A 13,753-nucleotide genomic window follows, 5' to 3' on the forward strand; every position below is an offset into this window, starting at 1 on the left:
GTCGCGCACGTAAAGCGACTTGCTTGTAATCAGCCCTTTTGAAATAATTTGTAACATACTAATAAACATGTTTTGTCTTATTAACAATGCAAAACACGACATATCTAGAAAGCTGGGGAAGCTTGTCTGTGTGCTTTTACTAACTGCAACTCGATTAACCCAAAATGGCCGCCGTAACGTGGTAATTTTTTCTGCGCATGCATCTGTCACACTCACGTGACATGCCGTATTCTCTCTGCTTGGTGGGAAACCTTTGCTTCTGCGCACGAGAACTAAGATGGCTACTCTGTGTGTTAACGTGCTAACGCTTGCACTATTGCTTTTACTAAGTTGTTCGATCTACCTAACTCCTAACGCTGTAGTTAAAATAAAGTACTGGGGATAGAGTAGAGATAAGTGGTATATAGTGCATTCATGTATTTCTTGTTCTAAAACTGTTTCTTTTCTACTTTGCATGTATCGTATTTTGGGCCTGACGTGTACTTCTGAACTCCATCTTTGGAGGAATGCGCCTGTGCAGAAAAGCTCAAGTATCTTGAAGCACTAACATTAAAACTCAGCCAAATCCAGAATTGCTAGAAGATGTTCTTAGGAACCTTACCTCTTGACCCTATGAGAGGAAGCTGAATTGTATTGTTATATTACATTGTGACTCTTAATGATACATTCACAGCCGGGTGGAATAAAAGTTAATGGGAAATAAAATATTGGGCGGGAACTTCGATATGAATATTGAAGAGCATGATCTCATAAGTGGTACGGTGTGATGACCTCTCCTCGTCCTTTGACCAATCAAATTGAGGGAATTCCCACATCTGCAAGATTAGGGGGTGGTACACTGCCCTGGAAAATGGTATAACTAAGGTAGGCTTAGCTAGTTAAATGGTCCTACTTGTCCGAATAGCTGACCTGTCACTGACCCAACGCACTCAATAGGTGATCGAGAGCAGAGGTGCTGGCGGGGCACTCTGTCAGAAGATTCAATAACCCAATCGGGGTTCTGGGAGAAGATTCGATACCCAAACGGGGTCCGACTGTTAGCTGCAGAGAGGGTTGCAACACAGGCGTTGCACTTTCGCTGTGGGTGCCGGTCCTGACCTGTGGTGGTCCTGTCCTGATCCAATTTGGTCCGTACCTATCCTGATTCTGGTCTGCACCTGTTCTATCATTTTGGCACCTGTATCATCGGGGGTCCTGTCCTTTATCCCAGCCCGGGGCCAAGGTTGGTCTTCACACCATTCTAGGTAAATATAAAGTTGCGAGGGTATGCCATTGTGTTGTTTCCCTTTTCTTACTCTTCCTATAATTCAATGCTTAAAGAACATTTCATGATACTTTCATATCATTTCGCAGTGATTTTATTCTTTCTAATCAATCATGTTCTAATTAATGTAGTATGGACTATGACAGTTAAAAAAAATATTTTGATAAAACGTTTAAATCTTTCCCGAGTCTGTGGTTATTTTAATGAGTGCAAATGCTATTTTACTACCTATTTTCTTGCTAACTCCCTTGATCCTTTAGGACTCTAGGTACTGGTGACTAGGATTGGTAAGTCAAATGGTATAGGTCCTGAATAGTTAAACAAAATTGATTGAGTGTAGGATTACCTGTTCAACGTGTATATAGTTTTATGGGCCCAGGTGAGTATGTTAAAACGAGCAGGTGAGTCCGCGCTCTATCAGTTATTTTGGTAGCTTGATGATGGTTAGGGTTTAGTTAAGATAGGTAGTTAGTTGTGTTTAGGATTAATGATTTATATTTTGAAATTGTATTGCTTTATGTATTAACCAAACTTGTTTGTACCTGTTATATGTTTGTTTTGGAATCGTCGGGGGCAGAATAGCGGGTGGTAAATGGAAGCCACACTGCAGTGAAGTCACTTGTCTGAGGAAGTAAGTGCATTGGTTAGGTAAAACCGGAAGCACTATTTAGGGACTTTCTGTATAAATGTGTGAATAATTGAGAGCAAAGAGTTTGTTAGTGAAACGTTAGTGTGATATAACCTAGAAAGGGTCACAGGTTCTTCTGAGCTTGATTGACAGCAAAGGGGTTCGCTGGTGAAACTTTGGCCTTATATCACCTAGAAAGGGTAAGCCCAAGGGAGTAACAGGTTCTCCAATGCTTGCGTGAAAGGTAGACGGAAGGGATTTACTTGTAGTGTATGAAGAGTAAACGGAAGGGAGTTACTCGCAGTGGGTGCAAATCATCTTTTCTTTGAAATAGTCACTCAGGCACAGTGGCGAATGTTTTTACATCGTTCATTAATGAAATGTGGATTTAAAAGTCAATAGAAGTAAGCTCTTATATTACCTTGCAAAGAAGGGAGTCAGTTGCAGAGCTGCGCTGACGTCACTTAGAGCCGCGCTGGTATTGGTTGAGACAGCGGGTGTGTAGCTGGGGTAATGCTGTAAAGGAGGGGTGAGTGCAGGAGGCGGAGCATGAGAACTCGTCTCACAGGAAAAGCCGCACAACTATTGGTTGATTTATTTGAATTCTAATTGCCGATTGGTCATTGAAAATTAAGAAACGTGTTGGTATTGGAAGTCTATTTAGTAAACAATCGAGTGTCTATGCAAATCAAAAAGGCGGCATAAAATTACATGTGGCATTTAGACCCAGCAATAATAGGAAATAGACCCAATAGGAGGCACTTAGGTTTTGCCCAAGAACAATACATAAGAGGAAGACCTCATATCATGTACGGAGACAAAAGAAAAATGTCGTTCATTAAGAAAGTCAAAAATTTCTTTAAGAAAGATAAACCAATTAAAACCCGAGAAGGGATTATTATTCCGCCACCGAAAACGCCTGCATCATACATGATGGTTGAAAGGGGCTATCACACTTGTGTGTGGTTAGAAAACTGGATAGAGTACACAAAAGATGATGGTGTTTTAGCATTTCCAGAAAATGATACTTTTAATGGTAGAGTTTTGTATATTTTGAGGACCCGAATGAATGAATTAGATCTTAGACCTAGATTAACCCATTATGAAGCATTAGAAGAATGGGAAACTGAGGCTTTTGAACGAGATAGAACCAGAAGCAACAGAAATTGGAGTAAATTCTATCCTAGAATTCTTAAAGAGACAAGAGACAAGAGATAAGCAAATGAAATGATGGAGACAATCAATGCTAGTGGAAGGATTATATCCTGTCCGAGTCTTAGAGGAACAAACGGGAAGTAAAAGTACAGAGAAAACTAAAAATCTAATGATTAGTGTTGACCCAGGATACGATTACCTGGAGGATTTGTTAATGAAAAATTTGCCACCTCATAATGAGGAACCAAGTACAGTTAATCCTAGTGCTCCGTTCTTGAAATCACCTTTGGTTCTGCAAGTAATACATGAGACTTCATTAGAAAAAGTGTTACAGGAAAGGGAACAAGAAGCAATAAATAAACAGAAAAATTAGTTAATTCAGAAAATTACACAGTTAAATACAAGCTCCGAAGCCTTAACAATTCGAGTGACCATAGGTCCTGTTGTTCCCTTATACGGAGATAAACAGACTAGTCCTAGACCACCCGTTCTAACTACACCTGTAGTGCAGCAAAGAAAAGAGACATTAATAGTGGATGATCAAGCAAGTGAATGTGAGTCAGAAATTTCTCTGATGGATTTACCTGTAAGAGAACCGGTAAGTAGCTCAGGCAGAAAAAATACACCAACAAGTTCTAGAGAGGTTTGAATAGAAATATTCTCAGGTACAAGAATTACTACTGTAGTTACCCCAGAAGAAATTGAGAGATGGTCACGAGAGGTAGAAAGGCCAAAATCACAACTAAAAACATTGGATATTTGTAAATTAAGAGTTGAATTGGAAGAATTGGTTGCTGGAAATGTGGGATTGGACAGATTAAATACATTAAATGAAGATAAATTATTGTTTATATGTCGAAGTATCACCCGAAATACTAAAACATTTCATAAAAAGTTAACGAGTTTGGCCTCTGAAATGGGAATTGATATTGGTAAATCTAAAGTGTTGCAGAAACCTTATCGAGCTGAATTTTCTGACAAATATTTAGAAAATATGAATGTGTCAGGACAAAAATTGCAAATTAAAGAGCTATTATCACTATTGCAAAACTGGGGTGATTTAGAAAGCTAGATGGATAAAGAAAAAGGAAGAAGTTCAAGCGAAAAACACTGTATCCAAATATGTATTGAAAAAAACAGAAAAGATAGAAAAGTTGTGCCCAATGAGAGAAGTGCCAGGAGGAGGTTATGTGCATGTGCCATGGTCCCGACAGGATATATTATCATTTATGAATGATTTCCCAAAACTAGAGAGAAACCTGTAGAATGGTACAGGCAGGTCCAAAGATTTGTAAAAGTCTCAAAAGTGTTGCCAAAAGATTTGGATGGGTTGTTTGACATTGTTGTTCCTGTAGATTTATGGACAGAGTGTAAAATTGCAGTTGATTGGCCTAATGATGAGTACCCTAGAGACCCAAAAGCAGGAGCCCCATCAGATGAAGTTATGAAGAAGTATAATCAAGTAATACTATACTTAAAAGGGAAAGTACCCCCAAAAGAAACAGATTGGACAAGAATAGACAGAACTACCCAGAATAAGGATGAATTAGTACATGCATACCATGAGCGCCTTTTACAGGTATTCAAGCAATACAGTGGCTTGGAAAGTATCGATACAAAAGACATGACACATTTTATTTACCGGTTTGTGTCTGGATTAAAACCAGATATGTCGCAAATGATTAAAGATCATAAAATCTGTTGGCAGGCCAAACTGATAGATGAAATTTTAAAATATGCAAAATATTGTGGAGATGAGTTAGACAATAAACGAAAGAATTTGGAAGAAAAGGTAATGTGGGCACGAATAAAACTAGCAGAGCAACAAGAACTCCAATCAAGTCAAATGAAAAATAATCAGACCCAAGGAGATGGAAGTGGGGGTAAGCCAAGGGGAAAATTCAATAGAGATGAGGCCAAGAAGAAGTTCCTGTGTCACGGGTGCAGAAAATTGGGGCATTGGAAGAACGAGTGTAAGGCTGTACTGAATAAAAATATGCAAACTAACAAATTGAATTCACAGACGCAGAATGAGGTGTCCAGAAAACAGCAGCAACAGGTAATACAGAACCAGTTACCACTAGCGCCTATGCCAAATTCTGGGAGTCAAGCCACATATAGGGGCCGATTAGGATGGCGGTGAAACCGCATCCTCCGGGCTGGCGGAAGCCACCGCTGGCTTTGAGGATGCGGATTGACCGCCACGGCCACAGAAAACACCCACTGCCAGATTAGGATGGCGGTGGGACCAGCGGCGGACAGCAGGTCCGTCCGCCGCTTATCCGCGGTGTGTGTAGGGCTATTTGGTGACGGTGTCTGCAAGACATCGTCAGCCAAATAAGGATGTGTGGTGTAACATGCTTTTCCAGGGCGGCTTTTCCGCCCTGGAAAAGCATGTGGTCTTTGGTGTTTGAGGGCCCGTTGCGGGCCCCCAGGGTGTTGGGGGTGGCGGGTGCACATGGGGGGTACCTATGGTACCCCCCAGCATTTACAGGCACAAAGCGGCAAGCACCGCGCGGTGCCTGCCGCTTTGTACTTGTAAATGTAAAACATGCGTTTTTAACCTTGCGGCGGGTGCTGCTTCAAGCAGCACCCGCCGCAAGGTTAAAGATACGGGATGTGACCGCCAGGGTGGCGGTCACATCCTAAATGCACCGGAGAGACCGCCGCTGCCCCTGCGGACGGTCCCTCACCTCGGGGGTGGTGGACGGACGCAGGTCCGTCCGCCATCCTAATAGGCCCCATAGTGTGGATAATACAAATTGGGAAGGAAGTGGTAAAAGGGACGCAGTGACACCACAATTTTTTTTGAGTGACTCATATTTTGATGAGGACAGTTTCTGATGGTGCTTCAGAGAGGAGGACGAGGAGTGCGTACTTGGCGCATCCTTGCCGGTAGATCAGTCAGGTCCATACATTGAAGGGAACGTTGAAGGAAATGATGTTACCTTTTTATTGGACACTGGCACTACCCGTTCTACTGTGAGAACAGCAGACGTTCCAAACCTACCCCTCTCGGGAGAAGCGATCCAAGTAGTGGGCGTTTCTAATAAACAAATAAGTACTCCAGTTACAGAACCAATGGAAGTCAGAATAGGTCATTTTAAAGAAATGCACACATTTGTTGTGTGCGAATCCAGACCAGTAAACCTGTTAGGTAGAGACTTGCTGTGTAAAATGAATTGCACTATATTTTGCACCCCATGTGGTGTTGAAATTCAAACCCCAGATGAAGATGGAGTTTATAAATTAATGTTAGAAAAACAAGAAACTGAAAATAAAAAGTTGACTTTAGAAAATTTACCAAGAGAATTACAGCATACGATAAATCCTAACGTGTGGGATTTCACAGGAAATTATGTAGGATTAATGGCAAATGTCTATCCAATAACAGTGACAGTATAAGAAGGTGCAGTTTACCAGAATATTGGGCAGTATAAAATGAGCCCAGAAATAAAAGCAGGTGTTGCAATAGAAATAAAGCGTCTAGTTGAAGCAGGTATTTTGAAAGAAATAATGAGCAGTGCATGTAATTCACCCATAATTGGCATAAGGAAACCGAGCAGAAAGTACAGGGTCGTACAAGACCTCCGCAAAATTAATAAAATTGTTGTCCCATGTTTTCCGGCTGTGCCAAATCCTGCTGTGATTCTGTATCAAATACCGTGGGCAGCAGGTTGGTTCACTGTAATTGATTTATGTCACACATTTTTCTCTATTCCATTACATCCAGATAGCAAATATCTTTTCTCGTTCAAATTCGATGACCATGTGTACGTTTGGAACCGTGTACCTCAGGGGTACATGAAAAGCCCATCGATCTTTAACCAGATTTGGAAAAAGTGCCTTGAATCTTTAATACTGCCTGGACACTCGGTTTTGGTACAGTACATAGATGACCTACTGGTTGCGTCTAAAACTCGAAATGACTGTGTTGTTGATACCATTGCTTTATTGAATCATTTAGGTGAAGGAGGACACAAAGTGTCACCTGAAAAACTGCAATTTTGTACCACATCAGTGAAATATCTGGGGCACCAGATAGAGAGAGGTGTCAGAAGAGTTACCTCAGAAAGAATCAGAATAATTCGAAATATGGATCTACCTCAAACACAGGAAGAAATAAGAAGGTTTCTTAGAGTTGTAGGTTACTGCAGGCAATGGATTGTGGGATTTGCCGTCCTAGCAAAACCATTGATACAAATGACAAATAAAAGAGCAAAGGACCCAGCAGAATGGGATGACGAAAGCATGTCGTCTTTCTTGAAATTACGAGATTGTTTGTGTTCAGCTCCAGCATTAGGAATGCCTGATTACTCAAAAGATTTTGCATTGTTCTGGGATACACAAGACAATTGTGCACTTTCAGTTCTGACCCAGACCCATGGTCTAATGAGACGTCCTGTGGCATATTTTTCTTCCACACTGGATCCAGTGGCATCTGCCTTGCCAGGATGTCTGAAAGCAGTAGCTGCAACTTGCATGAGTCTTGAGCAAAGTGAGTTCATTATTATGGGACATCCACTAACTGTGTATGGTCCACATGCAGTTGTGATTTTGTTAACAAGAACCAAAACTCAGTACCTAACTCCTAGTCGGCTGACTAAATATGAGCGAATTCTTTTAGGTGCAGCAAATGTGACCATTGCTGGGTGTAACAATCTGAACCCAGCAACGTTTTTGCCTGATTCACATTTTGCAGAAGTCAAAAATGAAATCGAACATAATTGTATTGACCATACAGAATACTGTACCAAACCTCGCCCAGACACAAGAGAAGAGCCGTTTTTTGTAGATGGATCATGCATGCGACATGAAGAAGGAGGATTGAGTGCTGCATATGCTGTGTGTACCTTATGGGGTCCAGTCGAAGCATCATATTTACCTCGAGGCAAGTCTGCACAAGTAGTCGAATTCATTGCATTGGCAAGGGCTTGCACAATTGGGAAAAATTTGAAAGTAACCATTTATACTGATAGCCAGTACTGCTATGGGGTTGTGCATGACTTTGGCCAACTTTGGCTGCAAAGAGAATTTCTGACTTCATCAGGTACTCCTATTAAAAATGGAAATTATGTGAAAGATTTGCTAAAAGCAATCCAATTACCAAAAACAGTGTCTCTGGTCAAGTGTGCTGCTCACCAATCTGGCAACGACAATGTGACAACAGGTAACCGATATGCTGACCAACTAGCCCAACACTGTGCTAAACATAAAATGGCAATAAACAAGAAAATTGATGCATGTGGAAAAAGCTGCCAACTTATGTTGCTTGGAAGAATGAAAACGTGGGAAGAAGTGAGAGATTTGCAAAATGATGCAGAACAAAAGGAAAAGGAAGAGTGGGAAAAGATAGGTTGTCAGAGAAGGGCTGAAGATGGTGTCATTGTTTACCTTGATGGTAGGCCTGTATTACTAGACTGTATGGTTGCCCCTATGGCTAGGATGTACAATGGAGATTCCCACCTAGAGCGGGATACCATGATTAGGCTGTTCAAACAAGCTTGGTTCAATGCGAGGTTCAGGAACGTAGCAGAGAGTCTTTGCCATAGGTGCTTAATTTGTCAGCAAATTAATCCTGGAAAGAAACCTAAACTGTAGTGTTACCAGGAAAAAATGGAAAGGCAGAAGGTCTCTTCATTCTATTACAGATTGATTTTATTCAGTTACCCCCTTGCCGAGGACTGAAGTACGTCCTTGTCATTGTCTGCCTGTTTTCAAAATGGATGGAAGCTTACCCTACTCTCAGAAATTATAGTATCACTGTAGCTAAATTACTACTGAGGGAACTCATTCCACGTTTCGGTTTTCCAGTAACAATTGAATCAGACTGAGGAAGACATTTTAATAATGAAATAATTGGTCTAATCTGTGAAGCATTTAAAAGTGAACAAAGGCTGCACTGTGCATACCGACCAGACGCTTCTGGAGTGGTAGAACAACTGAATGGCACAATCAAGTCAAGATTGGGATAGATATATGAATCTACTCGATTAGATTGGCCTGATGCATTACCTCTTGTTCTGATGGGACTCAGAAGCATCCTAGACAGAAACACAGGCTTGAGTCCCCATGAGATACTCATGAGAAGAGCAATGAGGCAGGCATGGGTGCCAGGACACAAGCTGATAAATATATCTGATGACTTAGTACTAGAGTACTGCAAAGAACTGGCTGACCAAGTGCGTTCTATCTCTCACCAGGTTGGAGAAGACGCTGTCGCCAGACAATCAACTCCAGCACATGATCTGATTCCAGGTGACTGGGTTGTGATAAAGGAACATACTCGAGAATGTTGCCTAGCTCCGAGGTGGGGAAAGCCACATCAAGTGATATTGGTTACCACCACAGCCGTGAAGTGCAAGGGAATTCCGAATTGGATCCATGCAAGTCACATCAAAAGAGTGCCTGAACCTGATGAAACAGAAGCTGAAGGTTGTGCAGCTGAGGGGTCTCAGGAAGTTGATCCCAAAGTATTTGATGATGAACAACCGAGCACCAGTCAGGATGAATGGATTCCAGTGATTGACATTCCTGCAGATTATGTGAGAAGCAGAAGTCAAACCTATTTAGATAGACAGAGTGATAGTGAGGATGAGTCAGGAATAGAATAACGTACTTTTACGAAAATAAAAGACAATAGTAATTCTGAGGAGGAACAGATAAGATCAATATACTCAGACATTCAAGATACCTGTCACAGCTCCAGAGTGTGAGGAGGGAAAGATAGGTACTAGGGCGAAGGCTCAGGAAGAAGAAAAACAAGAGATCGAGATACCTGAGCAGGACCATATAAGTGTAGAAAAACGTGTTCAGGAAGAAGAAGGCAAACCAAATCAAAGTCACACTCCTGAACAAGGCCAGATTAGTATCCAGGCAGAAGAAACAGAAACATGACCTGGACAAAGTCAGATAGAGAAGGATACAGAAGAAGAAAATGTCCAAATTGTGCCACAACTAAAATAAAATAAAGGAGCATTTGAAGAAAATCAAAGCACAGTGCCAGTTAAAAGAATCAAAAAAGGAGATAAGTGGCCTGGTTTTGTCAAAAGGCTGAAATTTCGCCTCAAATCAATAAATGAAGAACCAGAGCAAGTAAATGAAATATCAAGTCAAGCTGGGCCTTCCACAGAGCAGCCAAGAAGGAGGAGTCCACAATTGAAAAGTCTGAATAACAAATTCAGAGACCCTGAATCATGTCATCCTTGAAGATTTTGAAAATTTAGAACTAAATGATGAAAGTGATGATGAAGTGATTGATGGCCCAATTGACGAAGTAGTGAGACCAATTTGAGAAAAAGGTTCACAGGTTAAAATTCTGTGGAAAAGTCTCAAAGAGGGGCTAAGTCTCCTTAATCAGAAATGGCTGATCATACCGTTAATGAAAGACCGAAAAGAAATTGTTTAAAAACATGCTGTAGAATATGCACATGTAGTATACAGATAGTACTCATAATATGGCTAGGACTGACAGTAGCTTTTCCTTATTTAATGAGTAAAAACATGAGAAATTACACTAACATTCATGGGAAGGTAGATGTACCTGAAATGTTAAATACACACGGAAGAATAGAAAGTGTCAGACAGCAAAGGGTAGATTTAGAAGCATCAGACGGGGAAGGATTACACTATAGTAGAGTTAGAAATGGAACACACTTGAACATATTTGCTAATCTGTTAGTACATTATGTAGAAGCAATGGAAATAAGTGATTGCTATGTTTGTATGTAGTTACCTACATCTGTAGCCGAGCGTGTTATGTATCACCTTTTACCCTTGACATATGGTATTTCATGTAGTATTTTAGCTAGTTTATTTTATAAGAAAGGACCTTTATATTATTACTATTCTAACTCAGATGTGATTTTTTCTGAACTTCCTTTGCGTAGTAACTTGAATCCCGTACATACTAAAAGTGACGTAACTCGTTATCCCATGCTCTCCACACCACTGGAGTCAAGCTATCCTGGCTGAAGACAGCTGATAGCCAGAAACCGGTCCTAGGATACTTGATTCCGGTCCAGAGAAGACATGGCTTCGCAGTTCGGGCTGGACTGTTCCCATGAGGCACAGGCTCAAGACTGATTTGCATATGGCGATGTATGAACTGGGGTGGCTTGGTGAGCAAAATAACGATGGATTAAACCCAGATCTGTGGCTGGGGTTGAATGTTTTGCCATTGTGCAACATTCCGTCCATCATCTTGTGTGTTTTGCTGTTCACCCTATGTGGGAAGGGTATGCCCAGACGTGGGTCCCGTGCTCACTTTGCCACTGGAGTCAAGCTATCCTGGCTGAAGACGGCTGAAAGCCAGAAACCGGTCCTAGGATGCTTGATTCCGGTCCAGAGAAGACATGGCTTGGCAGTTCGGGCTGGACTGTTCCCATGAGGCACAGGGTCAAGACTGATTTGCATATGGCCATGTCTTAACTGGGGTGGCTTGGTGAGCAAAATAACGATGGATTAAACCCAGATCTGTGACTGGGGGTGAATGTTTTGCCATTGTGCAACATTCCGTCCAACATCTTGTGTGCTTTGCTTGATACATTGTTGGCAAAAGAGGGCGGAGTCTGTAGAATGTTGAAAGTGCAACATTGTTGCACTTACATACCTGACAAAAGTGTCAAAATTAAGGGGTATGTAAAGAATATTACACATTTGGAAAAAATAACTCAAACCTCTGGAAGTTGATAGTGCATGGAAGAGACTTACAGATGGTATTTTCTCTATAGGTAGTTGGTTCTCTAACATAGGAAAACGTTTTGTAGGTAAAATACTGATGCCAATGATGGGAGTAGCACTACTGATTTTAGGGATAACAATTTGTTGCAAATGTCGTAATCACAAAAAGACACATACAGTAAATAAGAAAGGAAAGAAGAGAAATATTGATGACATTGAATTAGAAGAGTTGAATGGAAATTTGTACAAAAAAATGACAAATGTTCACATGAATAATGAAAAGAAGAAAAATAGAAAATTTTAAGAAATTGAGTTGGGAGAAATGTGAAAGTTGGCATCTATTTTATTATTTGGTGATGATATAAAATATCTTCAAAGAAGGGGATTGATGGAGCAATGTTGCGCACGTAAAGCTACTTGCTTGTAATCAGCCCTCTCGAAATAATTTGCAACATACTAATAAACTTGTTTTGTCTTATTAACAATGCCAAACACAAAATATCGAGTAAGCTGGGGAAGCTTGTCTATGTGCTTTTACTAACTGTAACTCGAATAACCAAAAATGGCCTCCGCAACGTGGGAATATTTTCTGCGCATGCATCTGTCACACTCACGTGACATGACGTATTCTCTCTTCTTGGTGGGAAACCTTTGCTTCTGCGTACTAGAACGAAGATGACTACTCTGTGTGTTAACGTGCTAACGCTTGCACTATTGCTTTTACTAAGTTGTTCGATCTACCTAACTCCTAACGCTGTAGTTAAAATAAAGTAATGGGGATAGAGTAGCGATAAGTGCTATACAGTGCATTCATGCATTTCTTGTTATAAAACTGTTTCTCTTCTACTTTGCATGTATCTTATTTTGGGCTTGACGTGTACTTCTGAACTCCATCTTTGGAGGAACTGCGCCTGTGCAGAAAAGGTCAAGTATCTTGAAGCACTGACATTGAACAAATCCGGAATTGCTAGAAGATGTTCCTAGGAACCTTACCTCTTGACCCTATGAGAGGAAGCTGCATTGAATTGTTATATTACTTTGTAACTCCTAATGATACATTCACTGCCGGGTGGAATAAAAGTGCATGGGAAATAAAATATTGGGCGGGAACTTAAATGTGAATATTGAAGAGCATGATCTCATAACTGGTATGGTGTGATGACCTCTCCTCGTTCTTTGACCAAACAAATTGAGGGAATTCACACATTTGCAACATTGGGGGGTGGTACGCTGCCCTGGAAAATGGTATAACTAAGGTAGGCTTAGCTAGTTAAATTGTCCTACTAGTCCGAATAGCTGACCTGTCACTGACTCAACGCACTCAATAGGTGATTGAGAGCAGAGGTGATTGTGGAGCACTCTGAAAGAATATGCGATAACCCAATTGGGGTTCTGGGAGAAGATTCGATAACCCAATCGGGGTCCGACTGTTAGCTGCAGAGAGGGTTCCGACGCAGGCGTTGCACTTTAGCTGTTGGTGCCTGTCCTGACCTGTGGTGGTCCTGTCCTGATCCAATTTGGTCCGTACTTATCCTGATTCTGGTCTGCACCTGTTCTATCCTGTTGGCACCTTTATCATCGGGGGTCCTGTCCTTTATCCCAGCCCGTGGGCAGGGTTTATCTTCACACCATTCTAGGTAAATATAAAGTTGCGAGGGTATGACATTGTGTTGATTCCCTTTTCTTACCTTTCCTATAATTCAATGCTTAAAGAACGTTTCATGATACTTTCATATAATTTTGCAGTGATTTGATTATTTCTAATCAATCAAGTTCTAATTAATGTAGTATGGAATATGGCATTTAAAGAAAATATTTAGATAAAGTGTTTAAATCTTTCCAGAGTCTGTGGTTATTTTAACGAGTGCAAATGTTAGTTTACTACCTAATTTCTTGCTAACTCCCTTCATTCTTTAGGACTCTAGGTACCGATGACTAGGATTGGTAAGTCAAATGGTATAGGTCCTGAATGGTTAAACAAAATTTATTGAGTGTAGGATTACCTGTTTAACGTGTATATAGAT

Source organism: Lissotriton helveticus, chromosome 6, assembly GCF_964261635.1.
Source record: "Lissotriton helveticus chromosome 6, aLisHel1.1, whole genome shotgun sequence".
In the NCBI taxonomy this organism is placed as follows: Eukaryota; Metazoa; Chordata; class Amphibia; order Caudata; family Salamandridae; genus Lissotriton; species Lissotriton helveticus.